Below are 22,225 nucleotides of genomic sequence, written 5' to 3'. Positions count from 1 at the left end.
TGGGGAAGCTGGTCTGAACAAACAATTTGAAGTGACAATTCAGTGAGAACAGAATCATCATGCAGTGAAATGAGTGTAGGTTAAGTAGTTGTGGCCGAGTGGTTAAGGCGATGGACTAGAAATTCGTGGGGGGTCTCCCTGCGCAGGTTCAAATCCTGCCAAGTATGCAAGTACTGTCCTGTTGTTGTTGTTGAAGTCTTAGTACCTGAGCATCCACAGTGCAAACTGGAGCCAGATCTAGTTTCACTCTGTCTATGTTTAAAATGCTGCTGTGGCACTGCTATAGCACTTTGGAGTAAACAGTGACTAGAGGGGTTTTCTCATCCCTGTAATAGCTGCATGGACAGAACAATTCTTCCTTTCCTTTAGCACTATCTAACCCGGGCCTAGGTCACCTTAACTCTATGGGTTTGGGGGTGTGGGTTTTTCACACCCTGAGAGACGTCGCTCTGCCAGTGAAGTGCCCAGCGTACACCAGCCCTTAGATCCCTCTGGGTATTTCAAAGCAGGCACTGACCTGTGAGAGGAAAACATCAGCTCACAAACACACAGACTGAATTCCCCACATTTAATCTCACTGCACGTTCCAGAAAGTCGTGAAATTCAATTCATTCTTGCTAGGACAGAGAAAAAAATAAGTGACACTAAGTTTTTGGCTTGGTTAAATAAAATTAAGTGTTTAATCAATATAGTAAAAATCTGTCCTGATTCCTCTAACTAACACCACAGCATGAAATAGGAACAGAGACAAATCTTGTCAGTGACGACTAATTTCACAAATGATCTTCCCATTATTAATTTCCACGCTGCCCCCATTGGAGGTCTGGGCATCTCCAGTGTCATTGCTCTGCATTCACCTTCCCCTTAGAATTGTTCTTGGACATTCGCCTTCCTCTGCAGCGTGGGGCTCGGGTCACTTGCTGGAGGATTCCCTGCACCTTGAGGTCTTTAAGCCACCATTTGAGGACTTCAATAACTCAGACATAGGTTAGGGGTTTGTTACAGGAGTGGGTGGGTGAGATTCTGTGGCCTGCATTGTGCAGGAGGTCAGACAAGATGATCATAATGGTCCCTTCTGACCTTAAGTCTATGAATCTATGAATCTAGTCCTACATTTGGAAAATTGTGCAGTTCAGAATGTGAATAGTGACCTCGTCTCCTTCCTGCACCTGCTCTACATTGCTCCACAGCAGCTTCTCCACCTGCAGAGTCACCCCAGCACGGCAGTGGAGCCCCCAGTGTTCAGCAGGGGCCCCTGGCAAGGACCGTGGGTGCAGCTAACAGCCCAGTGTGCCTGGCAGTGAGGCAGCTGTAACAAAGCAACCCCACCCCCAGAAGTACAGAGACTGAATTCCCCAACTTTAACATCATGACCCCCTGTAGAAAGCCACACGTGTCAGTTGTAGTTTCACAGGGAGATGCAAAAATCAAGTGACACCAATTTTTAAGTTGAGTAAATAAAGTTGAGGAGATAGTTATTAACCTCACAAAAATATACTAAAGATCCATCAACATAACACCTGAAGGTGAAATATGAACAGAGACAAACCTTGTCAGCAAAGGCTCATTTCCCAAACGATCCTCAAAATGTTACTAATTCCCACCCCTCCTCCACAGGAGCTCTGTGCAGTGTCACTGTTCTGCAGGCAGCTTCCCATTCAGTGCTGTTGTGGGACATTCCCAGACCTGGAAATGTACCAACGACAGAATTTGAAGAGCAAACCTGGCTCCCCGCACCAGGCGCGATTTGAGTGTTTTGTCCCTGTCACTTAGTCTGTGTCAATAGTACAGATGCCAGGGGCAGGACTCCAGGCTCTGCTTGAGGGATCCTGGCACAGGGGCTGGCTGGGGGCGGGGGAAAGGATTGTAGATTCTCACCTGTGCTCTGGAGAGGAGGTAATAATTGAAGGGGACATTTCTGACTCCTCCCCTCCTCAGTGTCCCCAGGGATGGAATTCTACATTCCACAGGGCCAAATGAGGGGGTGATGCCATGTGGTTAATGAAAACCAGTGCTCCAGGTGAGGTTTGAACTTACAACCTCAGCATAGCTCCTCTCAGCACTGCCCTATAAGTACTGTGCACTAACCAATTGCACCACTGGAGCACTTATTAATTGCAATGCTCCGAGATGCCTAGGTTGATAAAGGCAAGGAGTCACCCCAAAACATTCTTTGTGGAGTTGAGAATGGTTAGTGACAAGTGTTGTACTTGGTGGGGTGGATTCTTCTTAAGGGTTTCAGGCACCATTTGACCCTTTTGTTCTTCCCTGTGTATTGTCATCAGCCCCCAAATCCTTCAGGAGTCCATAGCAAAGAGACCCCCCACACTGTCCTGGAGTCCCTGGGACGTGCTTCCCACCCCCTGCCCAATGGAGCACCAGGGATTAAAGTGGCAGCATCTAGTGTCAGTGGGGTTCAGTGGCTCAGGCTTGTGAGAATGTCCTACAGGATTGTGTCAAAAGCCTTAGTAACACCGAGATAGATCCCATCTACTATCTACCCACCTCCACTAGGCCCGGAACCCTGCCGAAGAAGGAAAGAGGATTGGTTTGGAATCATTTGTTCTTGACAAGTCCATGCTCACTAGTCCTAAGAACCAAAGTGTCCTGTAGGTGCTGCTGACAAACTGATTGTTTAAGAATGTATTCCAGTATCTCCCCAGCTGTGGAAGTGAGGCTAGCTAGTCTGTAAGTCCCAGGGGTCTCTTTGTTCCCCTTTTAAAGATAGGTCCTGTCTTGTTCATGGATGGGAAGATGTTCTTTTTCAGGGATCTCAGATGAGAACTGGGGCACAACACCTGGTTTGTTAAGGCCACAAAAACAGAGGCAGGAACCTCTTCTCTCCTGCTGGCACCTAAGAGACAGGGACTCACATCCCTGAATGGCATTAAAAAGGCAGTGGTTAAAAAGTTTGGCCCTGACCATTTCTTGTTTCCATAGACTAGATATTTTAGCAAACTTTAGAATTCCTTGGTGCTAAACACTGTGAAACTCCCCTTTCTCTTTCACAGAGGGCTTTAACTCGCCTTATCTCACTCAGGCTCACGACTGCCCAGAGTTCGAGAATTGTCCCTCTTTCCATTGGACAGATGGGGAGGAGTCTGAGGTACAGAGAAGGGAAGTGACCTACCCAAGGGCCTACACAGCAAGGCGGTGGCAGAGCCAGAGAGAGAAGCCACCAGTCCTGACTTCTGTTCTAACAAACAGCAAACCCCCCCAGAGGCAGGGATAGAGCCCAGGAATCGAGATGGTCAGGAAATTTCATTGAAACCATTTCTGTCAGAAAATCCCCTTCAGACTAAACCAGTTTGTTTCTCAAAATCAAAACAAGTGGGATGAAAGTTCTTAGCAAAAATATTTTGTTGCAAAAAAAAAGCATGTCCTGTTTGTCACAGTGTGTTAAATTGTCTCGTCGCACACAAAGAGGAGACACTTAGATCACAAACATGAGATAAGATGCTTCAGTCTGAACTAAGTAGTTGCTGCTCTTAACAATTTCAAAACAAAAAAATACAAATCAAATAGACTATTTCAGCTATTCTATTATGTCATAATCTGATCGGAGTAAACGTGATAGAACACCTCATATTATGCACTACTCCTAGTGACGCTCTCTAATGGATCCCCATCCTTGACCCACCGTGACGTAGGTAGGAGCGGATCATTATTATCCCTACTTGAAAGAGGGAGAAGCTAAGGCTGAGAAAGGAGAATTGACTTGTCTTAGATCACACAGCCAGCCAGTGGCAGAGTTGGGAATAGGACCCAAGAGCCCTGATTTTCAAACTAACCATCGGATCTTGAATTTCAGACATTGAATGACCTGAATAAAGTGCTCTCAGGTGAGCTCCAGACCAACAACAGTGCACAGTAATTATTCAGCAAGTATTTGAGGAGCACTGCAATCTTAGAGGGAATCATGAACTGCTCAGAGACAATTAATGCAGAGAAGCAGCAAAATTAATCAAACATAGAACTGGTTCTGACTTATTTACTTGGTCTTCAAAGAGAACAACAAGGACCTGAGTCTCTTCCCTGTCAATAACCCCCTGCTCAGCCAATCAGGGTAGAGACTGAGGACGGGAGGCTGAGGGTTCTCACCAGAGAGCCCAAAGGATGGCCCAGGTCACCGGTGGGGATCACTGCCTGAGCACTATTTCAGCCCCACATTTTTGGGTGGACCTCCCACAGTGGGAGCTGCAGAGCACTCCCCCATAACACACACACACACATACACACACACTCCTGGTGCTGGGAGGGGAACAGGTGAAAGGACAAAAGAAGCAAGAGAAGAAGAGAAAGGAGGGAGAGATGGATTGAGGAAAAGGTGAAACAAAATGGACAAACCCTAATGTCCCCAGTGATTCTAAGGGACAAAATCCCAGGTGTGGGATAAAATTCTGCTTCCTTGCCTAGATTTCAACTGTCACCAGATGGATCAGACTGAACAGGTTTCAGACCTCGAGGAGGCTCTTACCTTCTAAACAGGGATGTCTGTTTTCTAGTAAAATCACTAAAAGGGAAGGAGAAAACTCGAAAGAGGTTCCTCCTGGCGCTCATGTACATGAACCCGAATACTCTCTCAGTCCTCAAAGAGAGACCTGGAGAAGGAGACTTGCTGAAGCAAAGCCACAGGGGTCTCTGAGGTGTCCCTGGCCCCTCACCCCTGTCCTGCCTGGCTGATGTCAACATCTCTCTGTGAGGTCACCACCTCCCCACCACCTTTGACCAATAGTCTGAGGTCCTGCAAAAAGCCTTTGTGATGTCACTGCCACACCCCACCCTTGCTGGGCCAATGTCCTGCCCCAGGCCAGGCACTTTGGAGGTTTGAGCTACTCCCTCAAGAACAAATGGATATAAATTGCCAGTCGGGAAGTTTAGGCTTGAAATTAGACGAAGGTTTCTAACCATCAGGGGAGTGAAATTCTGGAACAGCCTACCGAGGGAAACAGTGGGGGCGAAGGACCTCTCTGGCTTTAAGATTAAGCTTGATAAGTTTATGGAGGGAATGGTTTGATAGGAGAACGTGATTTAGTCAATAGGTCAATAACGTGGAACCACTGGTAATTAGTACCGAGGGTCAATGTTGGGATGTTGAAAGTCTTTTTCCTGAGTGTCTGGCTGGAGAGTCTTGCCCGCATGCTCGGGGTTCAGCTGATCGCCATATTTGGGGTCGGGAAGGAATTTTCCTCCAGGCTAGATTGGCAGAGACCTTGGAGGTTTTTCGCCTTCCTCCGCAGCATGGGGCAGGGGTCGCTTGCTGGAGGATTATCTGCTACTTGAAGTCTTTAAATCAGGATTTGGGGACTTCAACAGCTGAGTCAAGGGAGAGAATTAGTTCAGGAGTGGGTGGGTCAGCTTTTGTGGCCTGCATCTTGCGGGAGGTCAGACTAGATGATCATAATGGTCCCTTCTGATCTTAAGTTCTATGATTCTATGATTCCCTGTGGATCACCCCATTCAAGGAGCGTTCGTTCTAGGCAGCAAGCTGGTAGTTTTGGATCATCTGCAAATTTTGTCAGCTCACTGTTTAGCAGGTTGTTTATGAATATGTTGACTAGTCCTGGTCCCAGTACAGACACCACTAGTTACCTGTTTCCATCCTGAAAACTGACCATTTATTCCTACCCTTTGTTTCTTGTCTTTTAACCAGTTATTGATCCACGTGAGGACCTTCCGGAGGTGAAAGTAAGCCGGTATGTTCTGGTATGGGGTACCGGCAAGAGCCAGTACGCTGTGCCAGCCCGGCCCAGCTTCCCCAGGCTGGTGATTTAAAGGGCCCAGGGCTCCCTGTAGCGGCCGGAGCCCCTGGCCCTTTAAATCACCTCCCGAGCCCCCCTGCCGGAGCCCCAGGGAGCAAATCACTGCCGTGGGTGCTGCTCTCTCCCGCTCTGCCAACACAGAGCAAGGGTGGCAGAAGCTTCCTTACAGTGGGGGGCGGCACCGTTGTCCGAACTGTGGCACCCCCATGACACCCCTTCCCTAAGGACCCCCACTCACACCACCTCTCCCCCCGAGGCCACACCCACAGACGCCTCTTCCCCAAGACTGCACCCTCCCCCGCCCCCATCATTTGTCCTAACAGCCAGTAAAGAGTGGTGGGGCCATGGCCCTCTAAACCCCCTGTTCCAGCACCCCTGACACCGAGCTAAGCAGGCAGCAGTGTGTGTGTGTGTGACAGAGAGTGCTGTGCTGAGCTGAGCCAGTGAGAGAAGGGGGCTGATGTAGGGGCTGCCCCCTGCCTCTGGACTGGTTGCTTCCAGCAGCTGTCTGAACTTAGAGACAGTGTGCGACACACTCACTCTTCTGCAACGCACACACTGTCTCTCTCCCCACCCCCACACATGCTCTCTACCCTATCACACACATTGCAGTTGAAAAGCAGCTGGCAATCTAGTAGGATGCCCATGGACCAATGGGATAGAAACCTGCATCATGTGATGCTGTACCAGCCTGTGAGGCATTGCAAACCCTTTCCAAAGCACCCTGCAGCCAGTTGCACAGTGGACTAGCTACCCACAGTGCACTGCTCTCTGTGGCAATCCAAGAGATGCTAGCATGGATGTGCTCTGGTGACACAGGGGCATAGGGTGGACATGCAACAGCTGTTCAATTAAAATGCTTTAACTTAAGCCACATTATTCTTTCATGTAGACATAACTGAAGAGTGAGACAAGACCCAGCTCCATTGAAACTAAAGAACCACAACTTCCTGCGTAGCTGGCAGGATTTGAACCTGCGCAGGGAGACCCCAATGGATTTCTAGTCCAGCACCTTAACCACTCGGCCACAGCTACATGCTTGATATGTAGCTTTCACTGCACTCTAGTTCTGTTCTCACTGAGTGATCAATTCCAGTTGTTTCCTCAGACCAGCTTCCACAACACACACACTGCTGTGCCCTTGTGTAAGTGTGTCCATGGCTGAACTGAAAGAATTCCTGCTCCTTTCCCTTCTGGCTGGAGCACGAGGAGAGTGTGTTTGTGGTTAATGATGTTGCTGTAGATTTTTGTCCATTTCCTGCCTCGATCATTCAGACAGTCCCTTTCCCGTCATATCCCCAGTACATCAGTGATTGCGATAGCAGGGGGCAGGCTTTCTCTGGGGCACTGAGCTTTGCCAGGGGGTTGATGGCTCCTTTCTTTCCTCACCCTGGAATAAACTCAGCTTTTTATTCCAATCCTTGGTGTTTCAAGGAATAACAACAGATGACCAAAGAAAGAGGTGGACAGGGTGGGCCTCAGGGGAGGGGCAGAGAGATGTGGGTGGTGGGCAGGGCAGGTCTCAGGGGAGGGGGCAGAGAGGTGTGGGCAGGGCAGGTCTCAGGGGAGGGGCAGAGAGGTGTGGGCGATGGGCCAGGCAGGTCTCAGGGGAGGGGCAGAGAGGTGTGGGCAGGGCAGGTCTCAGGGGAGGGGCAGAGAGGTGTGGGCAATGGGCAGGGTGAGTCTCAGGGGAGGGGGCAGAGAGGGGCAGCCCTGCCCTCAGCCTCTCCTCGTAAGTCCCCTGCCCCCTAATCATTTTTGTTGCCCTCCCCTAGACTCTCTCCAATTTGTTTCTGTAGTCGGGGCAGGGGGAGAGAACTGGATGCAATGGTCCAGATGTGGCCTCAGCAGTGCTGACTAGAGGGGAATAATCACTTCCCTCGATCTGCTGGCAACGCCCCTACTAATCCAGCCCAATATGACCAGTTACCGATATTGAATGCAGACACAGCAATATCTGATAAATTGGTTCCTGTCCATTCAGGAGGTTATTTCCCACCTATTCATAAATAATGAAGCTGCTCTAAGCCGAGGAGAGAGAGCTGTCCCGTCCGTGCAGTTAACCCATCTCCCCAAGAGGTGGTAGCTATGTCAGAGGGGGAAGCTATGTTGGTGGGTGTGCAAGCTGTGGTGTCTACATGTGTATATAAAGTTTAATCAAACCCCATTTTTAAACCCCTGAGGTCTGGGAATAGAAAAGGAGATCTCTGAGGCAGAGCCCATCCTTCAAAATCCTTAAGATCACAGACTTGCCTATGCAAATGTTATGGGAGTATAGCTCAGTGGTAGAGTGTTTGACTGCAGATCAAGTGGTCCTTGGTTCAAATCCAAGTGCTCCCTTACAAACTTGTACCTTCAGTAAAAGTAATTCCATCTCCAGTGTGTTCAGGAGCTCCCCTAAATAGGGATCCCTAAAATGAATTGACACACTCAATGCTTTCCTGTGCAAATGCATAGAAACCTAGCAAACATATCCCCCAGCTGAAATCAGTTCCAATTCTTTAAGTGTCTAGTTTCATTCTCATCAATTAAACAAAGGCACATGAAGTCACATTTGCAGGTCTTTGGTCTCTATGGGCTACAATGTGCAGAAGAACAAGAACCACATCCACTTGGGAGGCATGGACTAGTCTGTATTACATTTGGTAAGTAAGTTGCCATGGGGACTGAAAACTCTACTGGGGGTGGACAGGAGCCTGTTACAAAACTAAAATAATCAAGATTTACCAAACTCCCTGTTACACATTCAATCCTCTCTTTGTGCACAAAGCATCAATTGGGGCTCTAATAAATGGCAGCCTTCCTTTAACACAGATAGTTGTTCCTTGTGACTTTCAGATGCATTCGAATGGCAGCTGTTCAGAGGTCATGTGCTGCTAGTTCATGAGCAGCAGCAGAGTCTCTGTACGTTTACCAACCGTAGAGCTGGGTGTGTCTGCATCCAAGTAACTGCAGAGTCAGTGTAGTACAGACAGTTAATTGCACAGTCTCCCTTTCTGGTCTCATTGATCATTTGGGTAGAAACAGCAACGGTTTGGTGGGTTTTGGTTTTTCCCCTTTGTTTTCTCCTAAGGAATGTGTGATCTTGAGCATGTTAGTTTAAGTTCCCTGTGGGTCAGGAAAATTCCATCTCCTTGAAATAGCTGGGAAGTGACCTGTTTGTATAACCTAGAATAAAGGAGCTTTTAAAGAAGACATTGCTTTACAATTATGCTGGGATAAAAACAGTAAATTCCACGGCCAGACACCAGACCAGGATCAATTGATGGGGCCAGGATCAATTAATTACAGGAGAAACAATCTCTTGGGAAGTAGCTGTAATTTGTCCCCAGACCTTTCCTTGTTCTCATATGCTATCAGGGATTCTCTTCTAGAGGGCAGACTCAGAGTTAGGGTCATCTGGGCATGTACCCTCACTCTGTATTCCCTGTTTTTCCAGAGTTTGAGTTTTACTGAACTCGATGTTCTGGAAGGTAAGAGATAGTCACAGTCAAAGTTAACTCTCTGTTAACAAAGGTTTTGTTAGTGACAAATAATGAGACTAATCCCTCACTGCGGTAATTCCACTGACTTCAGTGTATGCTTTCCCTATTTCTAGTTCCAAAAATATAAGCAAATTAAAACAACCTTGAGACCTAAAATGCTGTGAGAAAGTGGAAATTTTAGTAGCTCAAATAATTCAGTTTCTTCTGTGTCTTGTGCATGTGTAAATGGCACAACATGTTAATTTATAAGCACATCTTTCTTAACTTCTTTAAATATTCTGTAGTACATTGACTAGATCAAGTGGGTTGTTCAATGCAGTGAGCTTTTCATGCATTGCCTAATACATATTTTTTCATATTATGTAAATGAACACAACTCATTGAACACAAAATTGTGTATTTCATGCTGTGAACTGTGTCGGTAGCTCAGATTAATAGGTTTATTTTCTCTCTCTCTTTCTCTCTCTGTGAGGCACAACAAAATAATTTAGTGATGCTGAAAACATTCCCTTCTCCTCCAGAACTGCCTTGGAATCACCTTCCCTTTGTAGATTAATCTGCCCCTGTGTCTCTACAAGGAAAATATCGTTTCTATGAAAAAAACACATTTTTTTAATTAAAGGGACTGAGACAGAATGGGTTACTCAGACATAGGTTAGGGGTTTGTTATAGAAGTGGGTGGGTGAGAGTCTGTGGCCTGCGTTGTGCTGGAGGTCAGACTAGATGATCATAATGGTCCCTTCTGACCTTAAAGTCTATGAGAATAGCCACGTGATGGCGACACATCAGGAATGCAAAGCAACAGGTTCCTGGTTTGCACATTGATGGTGACAAGGGATTGAACTCGACTCCCCTCTTTTCACAGACACATTTGTTTTATTCTCTGAGGTCAAACATAAATTTAAATGTTGTACTTAGTCCTCTGCCTTGTAGCTTCAACAGCCGCAGATCAAGATGAGTTACTGCAGCCTAGACCTTGTGTCCGTGTTTAGGTGGTTTTCACCTAAACGTTCAAGCAGCTCACAGCAATGTGCCGAGCTCCCCAAGTCCCACTGACAGCTGAGCTCTTCCTGCCCACTGAGCCCAGCCCAGACAGTGGGTGGGGGGTGAGTTTGTACCCAAATAACTGACAGAGCCAAGCAAGGAGCAAAGAAATGTTTGCTTCGGTCACTAGGTCTGTGTTTCTATTGCTCGTTTGCTCTCTCCCCTTCCCTAATAAGGAGCAACGGTAAGAGAAGAAGAGGTTAAAACATGTGCTAGGTGGTGGCTGGGTTTGGATGACAAATTTAAAACCATCACAGCGCCCTCTAGTGTGACACTGACACCATCAGATTCTCACCTTTCACTCACACGTCATTAATAACAGTTTCCCTGAACTACTTTGCTGTGATTATTTCAATGGCTCCTACACCGATACCTGCTGCCCCTTCTGGCTGGTTAATTGCGCTATTTGGAACCTGCTCCTAAAATTACACCCTTCCTGGGAGCAAGATTCAGAACTGCCCAAGGAAACCCCATTGGGTTCCAAGTGCAGCCCAGGCAGGGTGGCAAGGGGACAGCCCAGGGGTCTCAGAGCTTCTTCTTCTGCCTCACAGAGAGAAGGTTAAGGGGGGCCACTAGTTATGACTCCTGGGTTTTAGTCCTGGCTGTGGGAGGAAAGGGGTGTTTAGTGGATTAGAGTTGGGGGCTTAGGAATCAAAGAGGAAACATCTCCCTTTTCAGCTTCAATGCACATTGAACAAGAACATGGCTTCTCATCTCTTCGGTTTCAGAGGAGCAGCCGTGTTAGTCTGTATCCTCAAAAAGAACAGGAGTACGTGTGACACCATAGAGACTAACACATTTCTCCGGATCTGTTGCCATCATGTGGCCATTTCATTTCACTTCTTATTGTTAAAAGGTTTGGGTACTTCAGTGAGGCTAATCATCTAGTGGAACAAGCTCCGCACGGGATTTGGTTAATTCCCCATCACTGCCGTGTGTAAATGAAGACCGCAGCTCTTGCTGCAAGACACCTGGTGTATGGGTGTCCCTGTTCCCCCTTCAGAACCTCTGGTACATGGTGCTTCCCTCCTCCCAGTTCAAGATCCCCATCATGTGGGTGATCCCATCCAGGATCTCTGGTGGGTGTCTCTGTCCCCCACCCCATGAACTAGCTCCCGTGTGTGGTTTCCCCTGCCTGCCCCCAGGCTCTGTGGGTGTCTCTGTTCCCCTTTTCAAGATCTGTGTTGCAGGGAGGCATCCCTCCCCCCAAGTCAGAATCCCCAGCGTGTGGGTGCTCCCATCCCCCCTCCAGGCTCTGCGGGGGGTGTCTGTATAAAAAGAGACTGTGTCTCACTGTCTCACCCAGGCTATGCTGCAGGGGCTATTCACAGGTGCGATCCCACTACTGATCAGCACAGGAGTTTTGACCTGCTCCGTTCCCGATCTGGGCCAGTTCATCCCTCCTTAGGCAACCTGGGGACCCCAAGATCACCATATTGATGCCAAACTTAGTGCGGACACCCGATGGGCACAGCCCCCTGCAGCCCAGAACTCCTGAGCTCAAGTGATCCGCCGGCCTCAGCCTCCCCAGGCGCTGGGATCACAGGCTCAGCCACGGAGCCCGGCTGGTTACAAGGTCTCCCGCTTCCAATTTCAGGCTCAGCCTGGGAGCTCTGCGTTCTGAGCGGGTGGAAGTGGAGCCTGGCACTGAGCTGATGCACTGAGGGTTATTTGCACTGTGCGCTTCACATGGAGGTGAAAACACGGGGCACAGATTTTTGAGCACAACCCTCGTCCTGAGGAATGGGGGAGGGGGCTGCATAAAGAGAGACCGGCTCTCCCTGGCGGGGCTGCAGCGGCTCTTCACAGGGGCAGTCCCACTGCCAATTGGTACCAGAGTTTTGCCGGCCTCCTTTCCTGGGCTGGCTCCCCTCTCCCTAGGGGGAACTGGTGGCCCCAAACTTCCCAGAAACCAGCATAGCGAGGCCAACCTGAGCACAGACACCTGCTCAGCACCCCGGGGTGCAGCCCTGAACTCCGGCAATCAGCTACACTCAGCTGCCCACCCAACAAGCGTTACACGCAGGAGCCTTCGTGCCCCGCGTGTTCAGCTCCCTCCCAGCGCCAGCTTTAAACTCCGCTGCTCAGGTCTAAGCTTTGGCCACACGGGGGCAGCCTGGAGCTCAGCCAACACCTCCCGTTGCTGGTTGCGTTTCCCGCTCCTCGTGGCAGGTTCACACCCCGCAGGCAGATCTCTGAACCGGAGCCGAACCGTTCCCCAAATCCAGCACTTTAGCAGCAGCTTTGCTAGGAAAGCGCTGACGTCCCCAAGTAACGTAAGAGCCAGAGCGCTGTGTCCAGGATCTTCTCTTGGGCCCCTCACCGTGGTGTCTGTCAGGCGCAAGGAGAAACCAGGGAAATGTTTTCATGGCGTTTAAGGGCAGAAGGGGCCATTAGCTCAGCTAGTCTGACCCCGAATAACACAGAATTACACCATGACACGTATTGATCCCACAGACCTTAGACAGATCAAAGCGTTTCAGCCCTCAGGAAGGAAGCTAAACTGGGTACCAGAGGCAGCGAACAAGGGGCCCCCAAGGCAATGGCAGGGAGCTGACGAGGTGAAATATGCCCAGATGATCCCAGCCGGCGACCCACCCCCATGCTGCAGATGTGGGAGTCCCTGTTCCTCCTGCCCTTAAGAATCTCTGGTGGTAAGTGGGTCCCCCCAGTTCCCCAGATAAGAATCCTCCATGTGGTTTCCCTGGCTTCCCCTCCAGATAAGAACATTGTGTGGAGGGAGTGGGAGGAAGGTTGTCTGGCAGATATGTAAAGGGGAATTGTGTCTCCCTGTCTGGCCCAGGCTCCTGGGAGGAAGTGATCTCAGTGTGTCTGGCTGTCTCCATTCTTCCCACCCATAAGAATCCCTGGTGTGTGGGTGCACCCTAGACCATTAAGGATCTCTGGTGGGTGGGTGTCTCCCCGTAGTCAGGATCTCTGGGGCATGGCTGTATAAAAAGAGACTTTGACTCACCCAGGCTGGGCTGCCATCATGGAACAGACCAGGTCCTTCTGTGGAGGGTTTGCGTTCCTCCAAGGACGTGATCTCAGTGTGTGTGGGTGTCCCTGTCCCTTCAACCCTTAACAATCCCTGGTGTGTGGGTGCACTGGGCCCCATTATAATCCCCTCTGTTTTACCCCCCATGAGAGATCCGGTGGATGTGGGGGTTCTCCATGCTACTGGGGGTGTCTGGTGCCCCTGTCCCTCCGGGTTAACAGTGGAGTGTGTGGGTGTCCCCCAGCTCGTTAAGGATCTGTGTTGTGTGGATGCCCCCGTTCTTCTCATTAAGAATGGTGCAATGGAGCATATGGGTGTGTCCCCCACCCCATGAACTAGCTGCCGTCTGTGGTTCCCCTGCCCCCATCCAGGCTCTGTGGTGTGTGGGTGTCGCTGTTCCTCATTTCAAGATCCGTGTGGCAGGGGGGCGTCCCTCCTGCCAAGTCAGAATCCCCAGCATGTGGGTGCTCCCATTCCCCCCTCCAGGCTCTGCGGGGGGTGTCTGTATAAAAAGAGACTGTGTCTCACTGTCTTGCCCAGGCTACACTGCAGGGGCTATTCACAGGTGTGATCCCACTACTGATCAGCACAGGAGTTTTGACCTGCTCCATTTCTGACCTGGGCCGGTTCACCCCTCCTTAGGCAACCTGGGGACCCCAAGCTTCCCCGGGATCACCATATTGATGCTGAACTTAGTGCGGACACCTGATCGGCACAGCCCCCTGCAGCCCAGAACTCCTGAGCTCAAGCGATCCGCCAGCCTCAGCCTCCCCAGGAGCTGGGATCACAGGCACCAGCCACAGAGCCCAGCTTGTTTTGCTCTCTGGCAGCTGGAGCTTTAAACTCTGCTTGTGAGCTCTGTGCCTTGACCAGACGGAGACAGCCTGGAACTGGGAAATGCTCCTGCTTCCCCTGCCCCCATCTCATGTCAAGCTGCAGGCGCCGCTGTCCTCCCAGGTAAGATCCCGGATGTTTCGGTGCCCCCTTCCCCCACCCAGGTGTCTGGGTACCTCTGCCCCCCATACAGAATCCTGGCTGTGTGGGTGTCCGTCCCTCTGCAGAGGATCCCGGAGTGTGGATGCCCTTGTCCCCCCGTACAAGATCCTGGGTGTGTGGGTGCCACTCTCCCCCCAGCAGATCTCTGGTGGGTGGGTCCCCAGGGTGTGAGTGCTCCCATCCCCCGATACAGGCTGGGAGGGGTATAACTGGCTCTCCCTGTCCTGCCCAGGCGGTGCTACAGCAGCTGTTCACAGGGGCAGCAACCCCACTGTCAACCTGCTGCTTTAACCTGCTCCAGGGGTGACCCATGCGGGTCGGGAGTGAGGGGCACCAGCAGAGCTGAGAGTCTGGAGGTCAGGACTGGGATAGCAGGGGCTGCGGGTCAGGAGTGAGGGGCAACGTCAGAGCTGGTTGACGCCTAAGGGGCTGCGGGTCGGGAGTGAGGGGCACCAGCAGCGCAGTAACTGGGGAGCTCAGCGAGGAATCGAGGGGGCTGCGGGTTGGGAGTGAGGGGCACCGTCAGAGCTGGAGGGAGCGCAGGGGGCTGTGGGTCGGGAGTGAGGGGCACCAGCAGAGCTGAGAGTCTGGAGGTCAGGACTGGGATAGCAGAGGCTGCGGGTCGGGAGTGAGGGGCACCGTCAGAGCTGGTTGACACCTAAGGGGCTGCGGGTCGGGAGTGAGGGGCACCAGCAGCGCAGTAACTGAGGAGCTCAGCGAGGAATCGAGGGGGCTGCGGGTCGGGAGTGAGGGGCACCAGCAGCGCAGTAACTGGGGAGCTCAGCGAGGAATCCAGGGGGCTGCGGGTTGGGAGTGAGGGGCACCAGCAGAGCTGTGAGTCTGGAGGTCAGGACTGGGAAAGCAGGGGCTGCGGGTCGGGAGTGAGGGGCACCAGCAGAGCTGTGAGTCTGGAGGTCAGGACTAGGATAGCAGGGGCTGCGGGTCGGGAGTGAGGGGCACCGTCAGTGCTGGGGGGAACCAAGGGGCTGCGGGTCGGGAGTGAGGGGCACCAGCAGAGCTGTGGGTCTGGAGGTCAGCACTGGGATACCATCCAGCCTAATGGTAAGCGATGCCCAGCTGAGCCCATGGCCAGTACGTCCTGCTCCACCCACGGCCGGGCTGGGAGTCAGGACTCCTGGTTCTTCTCCCCAGCTGTGGGAGGGCAGTGCAGGCTAGTGGTTAGAGTGGGGGTTGGGAGCCAGGGTATCCGGGTCCCACCGCTGGCTCTGGGAAGGGAGTGGGGGCCAGTCGTGGTGCCTCCCCCCTGGCTTGAAGTGGTTTCCATCCTCTGCAGGGTTTACAGGTTTGTTCACTGGCTCTCAGCACCTCCCACTATACAAATTGTCCCAGTGCCGCTGGGTCCAGTCCGGGCCCGCCCAGCCTCCCCAAGTGGAGGAGTCCCAAGCTGCCCATGAAGCCAGGACTCCTGGGTTCTGTTCCTGGCTCTCCCACAGACTCCCACTCTGAGCTGGTGCAGCCCATCTCGCCCTCCCTGGTGCCTCAGTTGCCCCCGTGTGAGACGGGTCCCAGTGTGAACGGCTGCAGCGCCGTGGAGAATCTCGTCCCTTCTCCTGGCGGCTCCTTGGGAGCCCTGGGGAAGCAGCCAACTGCTGCAGCCCCTGGATCCCGTCTGGGCAGCCCGGGGTGGGGGTGGGATCTGGGCAATGGGAAGAAGGAATCCCCCCTTCCCCCACCCCACCCCGGGGACATGGGGGGAGGCTGGTGCTGCGGGGGCAGGGAGTCCTGCAGCCCTCGCAGGGGAGAAGGGCAGGTCCCGGGTTGGGCTGCTGTGGGGGGGGGGGGGGGGGCCACGGCGGGACGGGGGGCTCCCCCCTGCGGGGTGGAGATGGAGCACGGCCTGCTGGGAGCGGACGTCTCCTCTGGATGGGGGAGGGTGACACTGGCCAAATTGTGGGAGCCCCTGTCCCCCCCCCCCCAGACAAGGGAGGGGCCTCTCAGCCTTGCCGGCTCGTCTCTCTTTCACCAGGATCGGCCCAGCACCTGGCCTGGCCCAGACCCCCCTTCCTCAGCACCAGCAGCTGCCCATTGTGGGGAGTGGAGCGGCCGGGGGGTGGGGGCCTTTCAACCCCCCCGCGGGGAGCAGGGCCGGGGCACTGGGGGGAAGGGGCTGCGATGGGGGGAGGTGGGTTGGAGAGATGTCGGGGGTGAAGCTGGGACTCAGGGGAATGGGGCAGGCTGCAGGGAGGAAGTGTGGGGCCACCGGAGGAGCTGGGGGCTGGGAAGCTGCGGGGACACAGCCGGGGGTAGTGGTGACACCGCAGGGGGCTGCTCAAGAGGCAGTGGGCTGGGGGCAGGGCGGAGCTCGGACAGGGGTGGGGTCAGGCTATTGCGGGTCTCCTGTGAATGGCACCAGACTGCAGGGAACCCACGGCCGGCAGCCCCTGCTGGGGTCTGGTCAGTGCAGCCCCCGATGCACCCTGCTGGGGGTCTAGTCACTGCAGCCCCCGATGCACACTGCTGGGGGCTCTGGTCACTGCAGCCCCGCTGCACCCTGCTGGGGCTCTGGTCACTGCAGCCCCCGCTGCAACCTGCTGGGGCTCTGGTCACTGCAGCCCCCGATGCACCCTGCTGGGGCTCTGGTCACCCAGCACCCCCGAGGCACCCGGCTGGGGGCTCTGGTCACTGCAGCCCCCAACCTCGCACTGGAACTGGGCGGGGGGGGGGGAAGGTTTCTTCGCGCGCTCCCATTGGTCAGGGCTCTGCCTCCTCTTCCTATTGGCTGTCTCGGGAGAGGCGGAGCTTCGAGAGGGCGTCACGTGGCCTTGAAGCGTTCGCGAGGCGGCTCCTGAGCAGCCCAACCCCCGAGCGCCCCTCCCCACTGCCGCCCATCCCCTCCTGCCCCGCCCCCAACCCCCACCGAGCTCCTCCCCACTGCCGCCCATCCCCTCTCTGCCCCGCCCCAACCCCGAGCTCCCCTCCCCACTGCCACCCATCCCCTCTCTAACCCCGCCCCAACCCCTGAGCTCCTCCCCACTGCCGCCCATCCCCTCTCTGCCCCGCCCCCAACCCCAGCTCCCCTCCCCAGTGTCGCCCATCCCCATCCCTGCCCCAGCCCCCAACACCCCCAGGCTCCCCTCCCCACTGCCGCCCCTCCCTCTCTGCCCCGCCCCAACACCCCGCCGAGCTCCCCTCCCCGGTGCCACCCATCCCCTCTCTGCCCCGCCCCAAACACCCCTGAGCTCCCCTCCCCAGTGCCGCCCATCCCCTCTCTGTCCCCACCCCAACCCCACCCCGTGGTCCTCCCCAGTGCCGCCCATCCCCAGGCTACCCCTCCCCAGTGCCGCCCCTCCCTCTCTGACCCCGCCCCAACACCCCCGAGCTCCCCTCCCCAGTGCGGCCCCCTCTGCCCCGCCCCAAACACCCCCGATCTCCCCTCACCCAGTGCCGCCCATCCCCTCTTCTGCTCCCGCACTCAAACACCCCAGCTCCCCCTCCCCAGTGCCGCCCATCCCCTCTTCTGCCCCCACCCCAAACACCCCCAGGCTCCCCCTCCTCCAGTGCCGCCCATCCCCTCTCTGCCCCTACCCCAAACACCCCCAGGCTCCCCTCCCCAGTGCCGCCCATCCCGTCTCTGCCCCGTCCCCTAACACCCCCAAGCTCCCCCTCCCCAGTGCCGCCCATCCCCTCTTCTGCCCCCACCCCAAACACCCCTGAGCTCCCCTCCCCAGTGCCGCCCATCCCCTCTTCTTCCCCCAAACACCCCCAGGCTCCTCCCCAGTGCCGCCCATCCCCTCTCTGCCCCCGCCCCAACCCCTGAGCTCCCTCCCCAGTGCCGCCCATCCCCTCTGCCCCCACCCCAAACACCCCCAGAACTCCCCGATGCCGCCCATCCCCTCTTCTGCCCCTGCCCCAACACCCCCAGAGCTCCCCTTCCCCAGTGCCGCCCATCCCCTCTTCTTCCCCCAAACACCCCCAGGCTCCCCTCCTCCAGTGCCGCCCATCCCCTCTCTGCCCCTACCCCAAACACCCCTGAGCTCCCCTCCCCAGTGCCACCCATCCCCTCTGACCCGCCCCAAACACCCCCGAGCTCCCCTCCCCAGTGCCGCCCATCCCGTCTCTGCCCCGTCCCCTAACACCCCCAAGCTCCCCTCCCCAGTGCCGCCCATCCCCTCTTCTGCTCCCACCCCAAACACCCCCAGCTCCCCTCCCCAGTGCCGCCCATCCCCTCTCTGCCCCCGCCCCAACACCCCCGACCTCCCTTTCCCCTCTCTGCCCCCGTCCCCAAACACCCCCGAGCTCCCCCTCCCCAGTGCCCATCCCCTCTTCTGCCCCCGCCCCATCATCCCCCAGCTCCCCCTCCCCAGTGCCACGCATCCCCTCTCTGCCCTGCCCCAACCCCCAGGCTCCCCCTCCCCAGTGCCGCCCATCCCCTCTGCCCCCGCCCGAAACACCCCAGGCTCCCGATGCCGCCCATCCCCTCTTCTGCCCCTGCCCAAACACCCCCAAGCTCCCCTCCCCAGTGCCGCCCATCCCCTCTTCTGCTCCCACCCCAAACACCCCCAGCTCCCTCCCCAGTGCCGCCCATCCCCTCTCTGCCCCCGCCCCAACACCCCCGACCTCCCTTTCCCCTCTCTGCCCCGTCCCCAAACACCCCCAGGCTCCCCTCCCCAGTGCCGCCCATCCCCTCTTCTGCCCCCGCCCCATCATCCCCCAGGCTCCCCTCCCCAGTGCCACGCATCCCCTCTCTGCCCTGCCCCCAACCCCCTGAGCTCCCCTCCCCAGTGCCGCCCATCCCCTCTGCCCCCGCCCCAAACACCCCCGAGCTCCCCGATGCCGCCCATCCCCTCTTCTGCCCCTGCCCAAACACCCCCAAGCTCCCCTCCCCAGTGCCGCCCATCCCCTCTCTACCCTCCCCAAACACCCCGAGCTCCCAATCCCCAGTGCCGCCCATCCCCTTCTCTGCCCACGTGCCCAACCCCGAGCTCCCCTCCCCGATGCCGCCCATCCCCTCTTCTGCCCCCGCCCCAACACCCCCAAGCTCCCCTCCCTAGTGCCGCCCATTCCCTCTCTGCCCCGCCCCAACACCCCCAAGCTCCCCTCCCCAGTGCCGCCCATCCCCCTCTTCTGCCCCCGCCCCAAACACACCCCGACACTGTTCCTGGTTTTGGGAGGGGAACAGGAGAAAGGACAAAAGAAGCAAGAGACGAAGAGAAAGGAGGGAGGGATGGATGGAGGAAAAGGTGAAACAAAAAGAACAAACCCTAATGTCCCCAGTGATTTTAAGGGACAAAATCCCAGGTACGGAATAAAATTCTGCCTCCTTAAGGTCGTGTTTTCCATGCCTAGAATTCAACTGTCACCAGATGGATCAGACTGAACAGGTTTCAAACCTCAAGGAGGCTCTTACCTTCTAAACAGGGACGGCTGTTTTCTAGTAAAATCAGGCAAAGGGAAGGAGAAAACTCGAAAGAGGTTCCTCCTGGCGCTCAGGTACCTGAACCCGAATACTCCCCCAGTCCTCAAAGAGAGACCTGGAGAAGGAGACTTGCTGAAGCAAAGCCACAGGGGTCTCTGAGGTTTCCCTGGCCCCTCCCCCCTGCCCTGCCTGGCTGATGTCAGCATCTCTCTGTGAGGTCACCACCTCCCCACCACCTTTGACCAATAGTCTGAGGTCCTGCCAAAGGCCTTTGTGATGTCACTGCCACACCCCTCCCTTGCTGTGCTAATGTCCTGCCCCTGGCCAGGCACTTTGGAGGTTTGAGCTACTCCCTGTGGATCACCCCACTCAAGGAGCGTTCGTTCTAGGCAGCAAGCCGGCTAGACAGGAAAACATCAGACGCTGCTCCCAATGCTACACTCAGTTTTTCAGAAATTGGTCGACTTTATGACCAGAAGAGACCATTAGAGCATCTAATCCGACCCCATGCATATCACAGGCCTCCTGTATGACACAAGAGGTACTTTTGGGGCAAACACATTCCAGAAAACCATCTAGTCTTCATGAAATGACATCAGGAGATGGTGAATCCACCACTTTCCTTGGTAGCTTGTTCCTGTGGTGAATCATCCTCGCTGTTGAATATTTGTGTCTTATTTGTAATATGAATTTGTCTCTTTTCACCTTCCAGCCACTGGGTCTTGTTATGCCTTTCTCTGCTCGATTAAAGAGCCCTTTTATACCCAATCTCTTCTGTCCATTAAGGCCCTTCAACACTTCAATGAAGTCACCTTTCAATCTTCTTTTGATAAGCTAAACAGGTTGAGCTCGTTCAATAAATCACTAGAAGGCATTTTTCTCCAGCCCTCAGAACATTTATTGGCTCTTTGGTCATCAGATTCCTGAACTGCAGCTGGATGTGGCTCTTGTTCTTCTGCACAGCACAGCTCCTGGAGAAGAGGGATCTGCAAATGTACATTCGTATGATACCTTTGTTTAACTGATGAAAACATAAACTAGACACTTAGAGGATTGGAACTGATTTCAGCTGATGGACAATGACAGATCAAACAATGTTCCTTCTTGCAAACAAAAACCGTCTCAGAAACTCAGAACTCCCTTGCTTTAAATAAAATGTCTAAATCCCAGATTTCTTAAAAAAAAATTCTCTAGTGCTGTATTTCTTAGTTTTTATCTCAAAAGGGAACATCCTCATCATCTCCCCCAAACACCCTGGGACCTGCCCAAATTATTAAAATACCCTCAACCCGAGCAAGGCCAGAGCAGTGAACCAGAGCTAGTGTCTAGGTCAAGCTGTTCTGAAGGAGGCAACTCACACATTTTCTCCCTGCTTCCCTTGGCAAGGTCTGACTGAGAAAACAAAATTCCCCAAACTGAAAAATTTCTGCTGAAAAACTAATACTAGTCTGTTTGGGGACTTTGGTTTGCAAGTATTATTGTTATTATTCTCTTCTGATTTCTGAATCAGTTCAGTCTTTGTCCTCCAGGTGTGTTTCCAGCTGCTGAGTTGTGGGGGAGAGAGGCCAAGTCATGATGTCTCTTCCCCTCTTTCATAGTTTCTTCCAACTTGCTAGGAAGCTCCTTTGCTACGATGTGAGTCAAGCAGTGTCCATTGTCGCTGTGCTATCTCGGAGAAGCCTGCATTGTACACGGTTCCTGGGCTAGTCCTTGGGAGTGTGGATCCCTTCAATGGGCCAGCAGCGAGTCTGGCTCCTCCCTTGTCGCACCTGAAAGTCTGGTGGAGGGGCATTTCCCCACCTCATAACATATCTCAGTAACACACACAGAGAAAAACTTCATAACTTCCCAACCAATGCGAGCACACACAATCCAACAAGATATTAATGTTCAACAGATCAAGACTTTTGAAATGATACATCACAAGGCAGACTTTGTACAAACCATGTCATCATTATATGAGAGTGGTGAATATGGGGCTTCTAAGTGCTGCTCTGAGCACAGCGTGCCACACCTGGGCTTACATTGCAATGGAGACGTACCCTTAGAGTCCATCTCTCCTGGGATAAAGATGGCCCACACCTGACTCTCTGCCAATCCCCACAGGGCCCTGACAAGTGTTGTTCGTGTTTGTATTCTATAAAGCAGAGGAGCAGATGAAGTTTTGCTCCCAAGGTTTGTGTGTGATTCTTTGGACAGGTCTACACTACAAAATTAGGTTGGTGTAATTACATTACTTAGGCTGGCAATGCAGTTCTATCAAGCTAATCCCGGTTAGATAGTGGCTCAGCTGTCAGAACTTTCTGGAGCTATGAAATGGGAGGGACCCAGCCTCTGTAGCAGGAATGCAGGGCAGGTGAGTTTACGGCAGGCATGGTGGGATACTGGTGGAGACCAGTTATGGTGATATAATGACCAGCAGCATTTACACTGACATTTGTCACTTTAAGTTTGCTGCAGAAAGCTCTAGGCCTCTCGTCGAGGTGGTTTTATTTTGTCACCAAAACAGGGCAATTTTGTCGCCAGATGTGGCATTGCAGTGTGTGCACCAGCCACAAGCTGC

The 22,225-nt window shown here is 53.9% G+C and overlaps 2 non-coding genes across 2 annotated transcripts; one reads left to right on the top strand and one right to left on the bottom strand.

Moving 5' to 3' along the window:
• Positions 1-6,715: 6,715 nt before the first annotated feature.
• Positions 6,716-6,797, bottom strand: TRNAS-AGA. Its single transcript has one exon. It is a non-coding gene; the product is annotated as a tRNA-Ser (tRNA).
• Positions 6,798-8,030: 1,233 nt separating this feature from the next.
• Positions 8,031-8,102, top strand: TRNAC-GCA. The gene has a single exon. It is a non-coding gene; the product is annotated as a tRNA-Cys (tRNA).
• Positions 8,103-22,225: the final 14,123 nt, after the last annotated feature.

The sequence above is a fragment of the Mauremys reevesii genome, linkage group 12, assembly GCF_016161935.1.
Source record: "Mauremys reevesii isolate NIE-2019 linkage group 12, ASM1616193v1, whole genome shotgun sequence".
NCBI classification, from domain to species: Eukaryota; Metazoa; Chordata; order Testudines; family Geoemydidae; genus Mauremys; species Mauremys reevesii.
Note: the sequence above shows the minus strand (reverse complement) of the source record. Positions and strands in the feature narration are given on the sequence as shown.